Raw genomic sequence first — 14,299 nt, forward strand, 5'->3', positions numbered from 1 at the left:
TAAGTGGGTAGTTCCAGAGGGTGAAGTAGGAGCCCTACACATTACACACACACACACACACACACACACACACACACACACACACACACATGCACACACATTTGAGTGAGACCTGTAGTTTCCAAAAGCAAGGGTTGTGCTTTTTTGCTCATGTCATTATCCACAAAAATCCCAAGAGAGAAATAAGGCCTCCTGTATAGGCGCAGAGAGGGTGAATGCCTTAGGAGAAGACAGCAAATAAGAAGCAGCAGCAGAATTCAAACTCCCGTCGTTTGCTTCCAAGCCTAACACCCTCTCCGTTATCCCACAAGGCACCAAATGACCCCTGGAATGAATTAGGATTCGGGTGAGGTGAGTCATGCAAGTACAGGGTGGGTCCTGTCTTTATTTATAATTTTGGTATTTTGTTCATTACGGATTTTTTACATTAATTCTTATTTTTTTAAAATGTTGCAATAAAATATTACTTATCTTGATTACTGAGTTGCCTGGTGGACCCTTAACTTTTGCACCTCTCCCTTGCTTGCCTCATCCTGGTTCTAGCCCTGGATCTGTTACACGATTCTGTATCAGCCTCTTGTATTGACCATTAGCAGCACTTCAGACCTTTAACACAAAGCAAATAGGATTTCCATTCCCCTCACCCTTGGGAAAAGCTCACCTGCAGATTTTAGACTCTATTCCTCGAGAAGTTTGCCTACTATGTTCCTGCCAAGATCACCAGTTAGCAATAGGCTAGGTCCTCACGTTGGAGTGGAGGGTACAGTGCTCAGCACTGCTGCCCTGAGCTGGGGCCAGGACTCAGCCCTGCCGACTCCAACCCTTTGAGAGCCTGGGCCCCGCCTTCTTTCTAGGTGGTGCAAAACAAGAATTTGCTTTTTGGCAGGTAGAAGAAGGGAAGAACCCTGAACTGGAAAACAAGTCATTTAGACATCTCACAGGCAGGGAATTCCCAGGTTGTCCAGTGGTTAGGACTCTGCACTTCCACTGCAGGGGGCACGGGTTCGATCCCTGGTAGGGGAACTGAGATCCCGCATGCTGCACGGCCAAAATAAAATTAAAAAGTCAGCTAGTCTTTTTTTAAAAAAAGTCTTATAGGCAGAAATTTCTGACAACCCTTTTGGGACGCACAATGCAATGCACCAAAAATGGTGACAATGGTTGACAGGTAACCTGGATGCTCTCCTCTCATCCAGGGCCACTGCATCGCACAGCCCCAGGGCCAGCATTCCTGTGGCTCTCTACGTGAACGGATGGAATGCTGCAGCTCTGCCTTAGCTTAGTACTGGATCGATTCAGTCAACAAAACGCTTGTAGAATCAGCTCATCTTCCATGTACTTAAGTCACTAATTGGAGGAGTTTCTCTACCCAGACCTGGAACAGTCATCTTTCCTGGACTTGCTATTCACTGGGATCTCTAGAAATTATCCACCAGAAGGATGGGCTTTATAAGCGCTCGAGTGCACAGGGATGTGAGGTGGAAAGCAGAGCTTTGACTGGGTTTGACTCAGGTCCTGAGGAGCCAGCTCTTCTCTCTTTCTAATTTTTAGAAGCTTTTTCTTGGACCTGAATTTTCACATCTTTACAGTACAAACTTCTCTCCTTTCTGCTTGGATCAAAATCATTCTGAAAAAATGAGATCCCCAGCAGAGAGAGAAAACAAGACAGTGAGACCCAGTATCTCCAAAGCCATGAATCGGATAACCAGTCACTTGTTCTCTTCGGACCTGGAGCAGACACACTGTTAAAAAAATGATTTTCTAGATTATTCTCACTACCTTTCCAAGAAAGGGATTTATCAATTTCAAGACGCAGAAGTGGTTTATTCCCAGATCATCGGTGGGTTTTTTTTTTTTTTTTTTACTCCCCCTGTTGACTTAGAAGAGGAAGAGGATTGGAGCTGTGAATCGTCCTCTCTCTCCACCCCACTCTCTTGGGGTGAGGCAGGGCACACTTGGAACCCAAATAGGCCTGTAGGTAACTGAGTCACATATGGAACTGAGACCCACACATGTCCACTGCCACGGGGATTGGAAATTTAATTCCCCTTTGAGGATAACTAAGCAAGGCCCCTACAGAGATTACTTTCAAGAAGGCCAGATTCTCCCTCTAGTGTACAGTGGAACGTTCCTTACCCTCACCCCACCCCGTCATAGCCCCACTCATATGCACACACACACACACAATCAGGAATATGAAGCACTCCCCACCACAGGGCAGCAAAGAGGGGGAGAAATCTTTATTGTGATTTGAAGAGCACTCTTCTCCTAGCAGAGACATTGTAGTTAGACGATGGAGGAACACACTCTTTCCCATGTGTGTGAGCAAGTGCACACAAGAGACTTTTATCTTTGCGTGGTGGCCGTGAGAAATAGTCAAGCTTAGGAGCCTCCTTGAGGTTTGCGGTATACTCAAAGCAAGACGGACTTGAGCTGCCTGAGGAACGTAAGCTGATGCCCTCCACTGAGGCACTACATTTCTTAATATTGCCTCCTATGCCACGGAAATGCCATAAAAGCAAAGGTCAGGGGCAAAAGGGTGCTTTCTGTAAATGTTCATACCACTAGACTATAAGCTCCATGAGAGTGGGAACAGGCTTTTGATCAATAATGAGTGGGTGTGTGGGTGGATGTATGGATGGACGTTACAGAGAGCATCTAATTCCTGGAATGAAGGGTCCAGTCTTTATCCTCTATGAAAAGGTAGAGAGATAAAAATGTGTGATTTCAAATCTTTTCTACCCTGTAGAGCTGCTCTGTGAGGCATGACAGCCTTCAAAAGAAAGGCTGCCTATTCAGAAGACCTAAGAAATTAAAATTTTTCCTCATTTTGCCCTGAACTTTGGGAAACAGAATGAGTGGCCCCTTTGGGATTTTTGGCACCATTTTGCCTCTGACCATACCCTGAAGCCTTAGGTTCATAATCATACAGTCATTTCAGATGTCCTTTTCCCTTTAGCCACGGGTAAGAGGCTCGCTCTTCAGGTGTGGGAAAAGTGGGGATTAGGAGAGCAAAGGAATCGGTCATGAGTTACGGTGCCCAGAGATGAGCCCAGACATTCCCAAATGGACAGAATGCACGTCAAGTCCTCAGATATGTGGGTGCGCACCCCTCGACTTGCCCAGCGGTCGGGTCTTAATTGTCAGTGGAGACAGAATGTTCCTGCATTTTGCCTAGGGGAAGCCACATCCTTGTGGGTTTTCCCCGATCGGCACAGCTAGTCGTAGGTATGGAGAAGTTGCAAGCAGCAGCGGGCTCATCAGAAGGATCCAGAATAGATGCCAAAGCAGCAAAGTCATTTGTGCACGCTCCTCCTTACAGACCCAGATATCCTTCCCTCCCACTCTGTACCTCCCTGGCCACTCCCCCAGGTTGCAGAAAGTTCTTCAATGAAATCCATGTCTCTGCCTCCCATATTCTTGTTGGTTCAGGCACGTGTGTGGCTTAATGAATCAGGCAAAAGTCTGCCAAGCAGGACTGCCATGTACAGTGGTACAGGTTGTGCACTGCATAAAGACCCTTAAGTAGAGGCTGAAAATCTAGCCAGCACTCTCCACACCAAGCCCAGTGCCCTGACATGCTGCTCTGCAAGCCGGAGGAAGGCGCTCTCTCCTCACCAAGCTGTGTATCTCCAGGGCTGTATCTTTTCTCAGTTTTTCACAAAGGCGCCTTAGAGCCTAACAGTGGCCCCGCCATCAGGACGACATAGTCTGATTACAAAATAGACACTGCAAGACAGTTCTAAGAGATTATCTGGCTCAGTTCCTGACTTTATAAAATTTTAAAAACCTTTCATATTAGTTGCCTATTGCTGTGAAACAATGTGTCATAAACTTAGAGATGTAACACAATACCTATCTCACAGTTCTATAGCTCAGAAGTCCAGGCATGGCCATGGCTGAGTTCTCTGCTCAGGGTCTCGCGAGGCTGAAATCAAAGTTTGGGTGGCTGGGCTCTTATCTGGAAACTGGGGAAGTGTCTGCTTCCAAGCTCATTCAGGGCGTTGGCAGAATCCAATTTCTTTTGGCTTTGGGTCTAAGGGCCCCCATCCTTGCTGTCTGTCATCCAGGGACCACTCTGCTCCTTGAGGCTGCCTGCATTCCTCCTCATGTGATGCCCTCCATCTTGAAACCAGAAACAGCACATTGAGTCCTTCTCATGCTTCAAAGGGATTCATGCATGAATCCCTCTGGCTTCCTCTTCTTCAGCCAGAAAAAAAGCTCTCTGCTTTTAAGGACCCCTGTGATTAGGTCAGGCCCACCTGGATAATCTCCCTATTTTAAGGTCAACTGTATTGTATAACATAACATATCACATAACATTATGGAGGTGGTATCATATTCACAGGCTCCAGGGATTAGGGCAGAACATCTTTGATGGGACATTTTATTTTATTTATTTTTTCATTGAAGTATAGTTGATTTACAATGTTGTGTAAGATGGGACTTTTTTTTATTGGTTTTGAACCTATAATAAAAGTAAAAAATGAATGCAGAAGAACACAATGCTAAAAACTTAGTATGAATGTGAATCTCACTAGATGTTCAAATCTGGTAGAGTGCAAATTTTGTTCATACTATTTTGCACTTTTACAAACTCAAATCACTTTGGTTCCTATACTTGCTATAAAGTATTGGCAACAAAATTCTTCAGATTCACATCTTTTGGCTACATTGTTTCTAACAGATATAGATTTTTTTTTTTTTTTGTGGTACGCGGGCCTCTCACTGCTGTGGCCTGTTGAGGAGCACAGGCTCCGGACGCGCAGGCTCAGCGGCCATGGCTCAAGGGCCCAGCCGCTCCGCGGCATGTGGGATCTTCCCGGACCGGGGCACGAACCCGCGTCCCCTGCATCGGCAGGCAGACTCTCAACCACTGCGCCACCAGGGAAGCCCCAGATATAGATTTATTTCCAGTTTAAGAGAAAAAATTCTTACAGTTTGTGCATGATCAAGTATTTTTGAAAGATTCAGCAACTGCTTTCCTGTAATAACTTCTGGCTTTTCATAAAATGCAGACATCCTCCTTGAAAAACCTTTTCACATGGCTGATCATTTTCGTTTTCAGAAAATGTATAAGGGGTCATTGCAAAGTTCAGAATGATCTTTTTCTTTTCAACAAAATTCCTCTAAAACAAATTAGCTGCAGTCGACTAAAATTTACCGCAGGATATTTTCCTCAGAATAAAACCAAACCACAACAAGGACCATCATGCAAGTGGAGCCGAGGGCGCAGTCCACAGCCACTGGCAGTGGCTCCACCTAAGAGGGGACATTTTAGAAATTCAATCTACCACAGCCTCGTCACCCACCCACATTCCTTTTAAAAGCCAAATCTTTGAGCCTTTTTTTTTTCCCCCAAAGGCCTGTTTGAACAAGCTCATTCAGATAGCTACCCATTTTAAGCAAACACTAGCATGTGCTAAAATAATTTGTAAGTCGATCAGAACTACCTTTTCTCAACACCTCTCTCGAACGTGTTGGCAGAAGCTGACACTGTCAGTGGTCAGCTGGAACTGGCTCCTACCAGTTCATGAGACCTGATTGTTAAGTGTTGAAGATTTTTGCAAGCTGGTTGTTCAAACTATTAGTACCTTAAAATTGACTATAGTGGCAGTATTTACACCATGGAAGGCATCACCCCAAATCAGGGCTCCTTTTTTTTTTTCCAATGAGTACGTTTACCAGCATACCACTGGGTGTCGACCTTTCTTTACAGGTCATCTCCTTGATCTCCTGTAGCACGCAGAATCCTTTCCACAGCCTCTTTCATGCATGGTCATCACCCTAGCCACCAGGAAAGGGGAGATAACTCCCTTTTAAATCAGTTCATCTCTTGGATGTAATGGTAGGTGGTAGAGTTGAATTCTGCCTCCCCTTCAATGGACTCAGTCCTTTGGACGAACCACTTGTGACAGCCCCAGAACCATTTGGAGTGGGCGCCATCTCCCTCAGGAGACATCTCTCCTCCGGATTCACATATCACATCCCAGTTAGAAGCTCAGTCTTTAGAGCCACACTGTCTGAGTTCAAATTCCAGCTCTGCCGCTCATTTACCTGTGACCTTGGGCTAGTCTCAACTTTTCTGGGCCTCTGTTTCCTCATCTATAAAATGGGGATAAAAACAGTACCTACCTACATGGGTTATGGTGAAGACTAACTAAATGAGGTGATGTATGCATCTTGCCTGACATGTACCTACCTTATGGGTTTGTTGTGAAGATTGAATTATTTAATATAACTAAAGTGCCAGAATAGAACAGTGCCTGGCATAAAGGAAGCACTATTAAATAGCAGTCAGATAGGGCTTCCCTGGTGGCGCAGTGGTTGAGGGTCTGCCTGCCGATGCAGGGGACACGGGTTCGTGCCCCGGTCCGGGAAGATCCCACATGCCGCGGAGCGGCTGGGCCCGTGAGCCATGGCCGCTGAGCCCGGGCATCCGGAGCCTGTGCTCCGCAACGGGAGAGGCCACAACAGTGAGAGGCCCACGTACCAAAAAAAAAAAAAAAAAAAAAAAAAAGATATAAATATTAGTCAATTCATTTGAAACATGGTTTCTAGACTCTTCATCATCTTAGTCTCCCTGTTCTGGGTGCGCTCCAATTTCCCTCTCAAAATGTAGTGTCAGAATGGACCTAACTCCAGTCTTTGGCTGAAATGCTGCACTTTGATTCCAGCCCCCCTCTCCCTGACTGGCAGTCGTTTTTGAGTAGCTGCCTCCTTTTCCCTAAGTTTTTAGTAGAGTCAGAGAGAATCCCCCCAAAAGTGCTGGGCCCTGGACCAGCAGCATAGGAATACCCAGGTTACTTGTTAGAAATGCAGACTTTCAGGCCCCACACCAGACCTACCTAATCAGAATTTACATTTTAACAAGATTCCCAGGGAAAACATATGCACACCAATGTTTGAGAAGCGCTGTTTTCGGGGACCCTATGCCACACCTATGTTCAAGAGAAAGATCAGCGAAAGCATCCTAAGCCTTCTCGTGAGATGTGGAGCTTTTTCCCCAGACCTTGGTTGGGGTCGGGGGAGGGTCAGTGTTGGGTTGTCAGGCTGCGATTGGAGGTGGGAGGGCTTTTTCAGCCCTGGTTCAAAGCCAGAAACTTGACAAAGCAAGAGATGGGGGCTGCTGGCACCAACTAGGGAGATAAAAAGGACTAAAAGAAGAACCCAACACGGATGTGAGCCTTCTGGAAGCTCCCACAGAAAGGCTGACAGTTCTGCTGCCAGCTCCGTCCCACAGCCCCAGGTCAAGGAAGCTTTGTGAGCATTAGGTGGCCTGGAACACTCGGGATAAATTTAGAAATGATGAAAAGGAACCTTTGTTGATGGGGTGAAGAGTAATTTAGTGGAAATCAGGAGGGAAGAGGTCACCAAGTCAGAGATTCTTTAGAGATTATTTCCAGCAAGGAAGGGCCAAAGGGTTAAGAAGCCAGCTACTCACATCGCAAAGCAGAGGCAGATCCCTTTATTACCTGCCTATGCTGCCTGAGTTTAAATGGGAGAATTCTAGGGTTCTTACTGTGGCCACAGCTTGGGAATGGCAGCCAGAGTTTACCCACCCGCTTGTACAAAATAAGCTATAGGAATAATAGGGGACATATGCCAAAATCCCAACTCTGCTGTTTACTAGCTGTGTGACTCTGGGAAAGTTACTTAACCTCTCTGAGCATCTGTTTTCTCATCTTTATTTATTTATTTTTTTTAACATCTTTATTGGAGTATAATTGCTTTACAATGGTGTGTTAGTTTCCGTTTCCTCCTATTTAAAGTGGAAGGAATAATACCTAGTTTACGTGGCTGAAGTAAGGATGAAATAAGAAGGTTCTCATGGTGCTGAAGGCAGCGTAAATGCATATATTACATTAGATTCCTTCCTTGTGTAAAGTGAAATTCACAAGTCCTGATTTGGAATTGGGTGTCCTCGTAGAAAGGAATGTTCTGAGAGGCCAGCCAGGAAGCCCACAAACGTGTTTCCTAATCCCTTCCAGGTTGCTGGTGGGCGAGCTCCTGGGGGCATCTTTTCCAGGCAGCACAGTTAGGTCTTAGCTGGGAACGCTGCATGCTTTGGAACCTCCTTCCACAGAAGGCTCGGAGGAGAGGCAGGTGCAGGCCTAGAGCCTCTGAAAGCATTACTGGCTCTTAGGAGCAGCTGCTTGGGATGGTCTGACCCCATGACCATTTAGTAACTGCCACTGGGCAGAAGGAGGAATTGGGAATAGGAGAGATACGGGGCTCAAAAGCCCTAGCCTAAACCCATGAGTTAGATCCCGGCTTGCTGTTGGAGAGAGCTCCTGAAGACTGGACAAATAGAGTAGGTTAAGTACGCTGAGGGTGTAGTTCAATGACATTTGGGCTTCTGGCCTCTTTGTGCCACTGAGAATGCTTAGTCATTCCATCAAAGTAGCCTTCAGTATATTTTTTGTTCCTAATAAGTTACATTTTTACTGTGAAAAGGCAGAGTAGAGTTATTTCATGAAGTTTCAGCTTCATGATTAATTTCATGAATTTCAGATTCATTTCATGAAATTAGAAATTTTGTGAATTTCTAATGCGTTAGAAATTCGCCACTAGCAAGTCACTTGGGAAGATATGATTGAGGGCCTCCTCTACACCAGGCACTAGGACTATAGTGGCAAGTAAGAAAGACATGCTCCTGTCCTCAGGGAGCTTACACTGTAATGTGGACAGACAGGCTGTAAACAAGTAAGTTAATAACCTACCCAGCTGACTTTGGGCTGTGATCGGTGCACTGAAGGGAATGAGCTGAGGAAATAACATGATGGAACATGATAGAAGGTGACCCAGGTTGGAGAGATGGGCATGGTGGGGAGGGAGACCCAAAGAGATAACGTGGCCATGGAAGGCCACACCGAGGAAGGAATGTTTATGAGACAACCAAAAGGACGAGGATAAGCATGGACCACGTGATGAATTAAGTTGGGTTATACAAGATCCTATAGGCAGTGGTAAAGACTTTGTATTTATTCCAATTAATGAGGCGTGATAGGACCTGGATTTTATTTTCAATAGATAACCCTGGTTGTCATTTAGGGAAGGGATTTAAGGAAGAGGGCAGAGTCAGGAGCAGGAAAACCTCTTAGGAGGCTGTTGTGAAGTCCAAGGGAGAGGTAATAGTGCTTTGATCTAGGTCTTGATAGCAGAATGGGCGCATTAAATGTTTTAGGGTCAGAGATGGGTGTCGGGCTGGTGATGGGGAGGGATGAGGGAGAGGAAGGATTTGGGTGATTCTGGGTTTGGATAGATGATGGTATCATCGACTGAAATGGGGGAGAACATGTTTGGAAAGAGAACGCGAGACCTGGCTGGTGACTCTTAATAAATTTAAATGTTCTTGTGGCCTCACGTGTGGTTTGAGCAGAACTGCGAACTTTCTCGGGTTTCTCCGGGCAAGGTAACACCCTAAGCCCAAACAGATGTGGTGCCTTCCGCACGAGCCACCTCAGGGAGGGAGGCTCACACCGCACCTCCCCCACGCATGATGCCCTCCAGCTGGGGGTTCCACCTAGCTCACCTAAGTTTCTCTTGCCACTGCTTAATGCCTGGCCTCATTTCCCTGTCTTCAACCAAGTTGTCAGTGGCTTCTCTCCTTCTGTTTATCTGTTCACTAAAAATCAAACAAGCACAAGCCGTGCTGTGTCTGACGTGGGGTGTGTCCAACCCAGAGCTTGTCACTGACAGGGGCACAAAACCAGATTTGGGGAGAATATAAGCGTCTGTCTCCATGCTACCACCTTTAACATGCCAAGCCCCTCTAAGAACCCATTTGGGATCTCCCATCCTGGTTTATCCAATTCTTTCTTGACCTGACATCTATTTCCAGCCTGTACCACCTCTTGGGTCACCAGTTCTATTGCTTGATTTCCTTTTATTCTCTGACGCCGTGACTGGAGATGAAAAGATTTCTTTACATGTTACTCTCAAACCACCAGACTGGGGTCATATTACCCTTAGTAATGATAGTTGCTATTTATTAAATATTTACGAGGAAACGTACACCTTGCCAAGTGCTTTGCATGCATTTTCTCAATTAAGAACGCTATGAAGAGGTATTAGTATTCCACTTTACAAATGAGACTTGGCGAGCTTTAGCATGCTGCCTGAGGCCCAGGAGGGGGCTGGGTTTGATCCCAGGTCGCAGTCTCCCAACCCAATGCCATGGTCCTGGAGGAGGGAAGGCCAAAGTATTGTGGCCTTTCAGAGGCGGGACACTCACACGATCTCTGGTGACCAGCAGGTTTTCCTGTGACTGGGGGTGGGTGTAGCAAGTGAGGAGGGTTTGGAGTCTGTTTTTGAAGCCCTGGGGTGGCGGGAGCTGGGTGGGTTAGTAACTGCTCTTACATTCACTTCAGGAGCGACGGACCCACATCTTGTTCTACAGGATCGACAGTGTGGCCGACAGAAGCTCTGTCGACATGCAAAGCTCTAACGGTGACTTGGGAAACACGGGAGAGCTGAGAGTTTGTTCCAAGTCAGAATGTAGCAATATTCCTACTTTATACGAAAGAATAAAGGCTGGAGCGGAAGGCCTTGGTCTTCTCAACAAAGGGCAGGCCTCGCTCGGGGCATCCGTGTGCGAAAGGGTGCGTGCCCGTGGGCAGCTGAACAGGGCTTCTGCGTGGCCCCTTCTTTCCCACCGCTGAGGGGAGCCTCAGCTCCATGCCCACCCCCGTCCGGCAATGTCTCACACCCTCTGGGAGAGACCTTTAAACATCTTGTCCGGGGTCTGATCCGGAAATGTCCCCCTCATCTAACAAAGGCTGGGAGAAGCTCAGGTCCACCTCTGTTTTTAAAGCTCCTAGTAATACATTTTTCTAAAGTAAAGAAATGCAAAACAGGGTTCCTGGCTTGGTTTATAATTTTCAATGTTTAAATTAACAGAACAACTCCTTTTAACACAAAGAAAAAACATAATTGTGCTAGTCACAAGATCATTGTAGGATTTATGAACTAATCATAGTTCAGAGAGCCCTAGAGTTCCTGTGATCCAGCCAGTGTGTTCCTCTGAGTGCAGAAGCTCATTTGGAGATCAGGTCGGTAGTGTTCGATGCCTGCTGTGAATTACCAGAAGGTGTGACTTGAGCCAAATGGCCCTCCTGGCTTCCCTGTGATAGCCACCACCACAGAGAAAGGGACAGGCTCCAACTGCAGCGCCCCCCCACCCCACGCTGCCCTTTCTATAAAATACAACTTTCAAGTCGGTATCAGCTAATTTCAAAAGAAAAAAAAAATGTTTTAAATTCCCCCTTGCCCCAGAAGCAAGAGAGAGTAAGGAAGCAAATGCTTTAGGAGAACCTGAATGCCTGAGCCTTTTTACGTATATTATTTCGTAGCTCTCGCAACTGCCCTGAGATGGTGTAATTTACACATTATTCAACCCCTTTGTGTCTCAGGGAAATAATTCGTCCAAGATCACCGAGCATATCCAGGATTAGAACCTAGATCCATTGACTTCAAAGCCTGAGCTCCAGTCTGATCATGTCATAAAGCCACACGAAGCCCAGGAGGAGCCCAGTGGGGCTGGAAGGGGACCTGGGGTGGCCACTCTCCTCCGTGTCCCTACGGTGTTGGGGCAAACTTTGACTTTTCTAGATCTTTTCACTGTTTCTTTCTCTTTCCGTTTCTTATCCTGGCTGGCTGGCCTCCCACTCTGCTCCTTGTTTATGATACTTATTTTTCCATCCACAGCAAAATAATTCACATCAAGGTAATTGATCATGAGGCGCATGAGAAAAACAAGAATTACTTCATTGAGATGATGGGCCCCCCCATGGTGGATATGAGTTTTCAGAAAGGTGTAGCACCCTGTCCTGCACACTAACGTTAACACTCTCCTCTCCTCTTCTGTTTCCTCCTTTCTCCAATCCGTTTGTCTCCTTCTCTTCCCCTTTCTTCTGCCTCTCTGGTTCACTGTCCCTTGTTTCTTTTCTGTTTCTCTCTTTCCCCCCTCCCTCTCCCTCTATCCTCTCTGCACCCAGCTCTGTCCTAGCACCTGCCAGCCTGTCACATGGTATTGGAAGGGGGATGCTCAAGACCCCATGGCAGTTTTTTGTAGGATGGGGAGATGGATATGGGGAAAAAAACGCAAGGGAGCAAAAGCGAGAGAGAAAAAACCACCAGCCACAGCCCTGAGAGTATCATATATGAGGCTCTCTGCTCCTCCTGAGTGGTTTAGGATACAAGGAAGAAAAAGATAGTGCAATCCCAGGCAGAAGGGCAGCCCTGGGAAACTGGCCCAGCTCTCAGCACAGAGATCTGTGGCACAGCTCTTCTCAGGGCTAAGCTGATAGTCTCTGGATGTTGACAATCAATGTATTTGTATTGGGGTTCTGTTTGTGGTTCATCCCATTCCCCAAGACAGGCTTTAGGAATCCCTGCTAGCAAGTGTGTTTTTCTCTCCCTGACCTTGACTGAGCTGAAAGTACAGGTTTGAGTTCTAGGTCTAGGTCAAAGGCCTACCTGCTGTCTTCTGTCTTCCCTCTGCAGGGCATCTAGGTGTGAAGGCAGTTAGAAGAGTGGGAGAGAGAATTCTGACCTGAGGTGAGGCTTCCCCAAGAAGTCACAGGACTTCTCAGTCGCAGCTTTTGCCTTTGATTTGAATGGCCCCATACACCCCAGCCTCCAATAGGCAGTCAGAAAATCCTCTTCTGGATGGATCATACTGTGGAAGGGGGAGCTGTCGATCGTGCTCCTCCAGACCATGCCCATGGTCACAGAGCAAGCACCCCCTTCCCATCGCACAGCAGAGTCCCTGCAGTGGAAAGACAGGCCAGGCTCATATCCCTTAGACAGCCCTCGAGTACCATATCTAGGGCAAGAGAGAGTCCCAGAAAATGCTTCTCGACAATCAGTGAGCTTTGTCTTTTGTCCAATGAGCAAGGTGTGGAAAGGTGTCCAAAAAGTGCCCAGAAGGTCACACACACACACACATACACACACACACACACACACACACACCACAAATGCACAAAACTGAGCCTGTCTTCAGAATGGAACAGGAACATCAGAGGCTCTGATGAGACTTTTTAGGCTATGTTTGTTAGCACTTTTTTGCCCTTTAGAGAGCATTTAGGTCCCAGGCCAAAAAAGAAGAAAAAGAGAGAGAGAGAGAGAGAGAGAGAGAGAGAGAGAGAGAGAGAGAGAGAGAAAAGAAAAAACCCCACAAAAATAAAACAAACAAAACCAAAAAAAAAAAGCAGAAAATAACAATTAGGGCTCACTCTTAGGACCCGTTGACACCACTGTGGTTCCCTGAAGGAACAGGAGAAGCCACACAGGGAGACCCAGGCCCACATGGCAACTTTGCCAAAGACAACGGACCTGAGCCAGCCTCAGGCCAGTCTCTGGAAGGAAGTGATTTTCAAGAAAACTTTGCTTCCCCGTATGATTTGGTTTTATTAAAAGACACTGTGCTTTGTTGAGATACCCAGAAATGAACAGAAACCTCCATTATCATGTCCACCAGACCCTTGGTAGTCAGCATTTAAGCCGGCCTTGGTACACATCACCGCTATATGATAGAAGTCCAAAGATGATTTAGAATTGATGATTTACATCATTTTTACCACATTTTTCAGGAGTGCATCAGCTGTAAATATTAAAGGAATACTACATCCTATCGTGGTTAATACATATTTATTTTACTTCCCACCACCAAAGCCCTGTGAGATAAAGAATGAGAAAGATAATAGAATTCTGCCTTCTTTCCTTCCCTTCTCTCTCTCTCTCTCTGGTTTCCCTACCTCATAAATACTTTCCTTTTAAGATTTTCTTTCTGAGGCCCACATAACAAGTGGGAATAGACACAAGGAAGGGAAAAAAAACCCTAGATAGATACTGTTGACATATTTCCTGTTGTAGAAGAGCCCTGGGTCACCCCCGATGGGCCAGCAGTTCACCTACTGCCCAAAGAAATGCCAATTACCATGTGACACCCAGTGGAATGTGCTGCCCAACTCACTTCCTACTAACCGTCAGCAGGATCGAAAATGACTCCTCCCCACCTTCAGCCCCCTTTTTCCTTCCCATTTCCCTCCTGTCCTTCTGGATCCCTTCCTTTGCCAACTTTTCCTTGCCTCCTGGCTCCCTTTCCCTCTCACCTGTAAGGACAACTATGACCAAGGAGATAAGAAAAGCTAAGGCCATTTTTGACACAAGAGCAATTCAATCCACCAAGTCCTGTCAAAAGCCACCATGGCAGCACTGAGCTGCATGTGCCAGGAGTGATGGGGAATGATTTTAAAGGCTGGGCTCCGGGTGACCAACCAATCTACCGACC

Source organism: Tursiops truncatus, chromosome 2, assembly GCF_011762595.2.
Source record: "Tursiops truncatus isolate mTurTru1 chromosome 2, mTurTru1.mat.Y, whole genome shotgun sequence".
NCBI classification, from domain to species: domain Eukaryota; kingdom Metazoa; phylum Chordata; class Mammalia; order Artiodactyla; family Delphinidae; genus Tursiops; species Tursiops truncatus.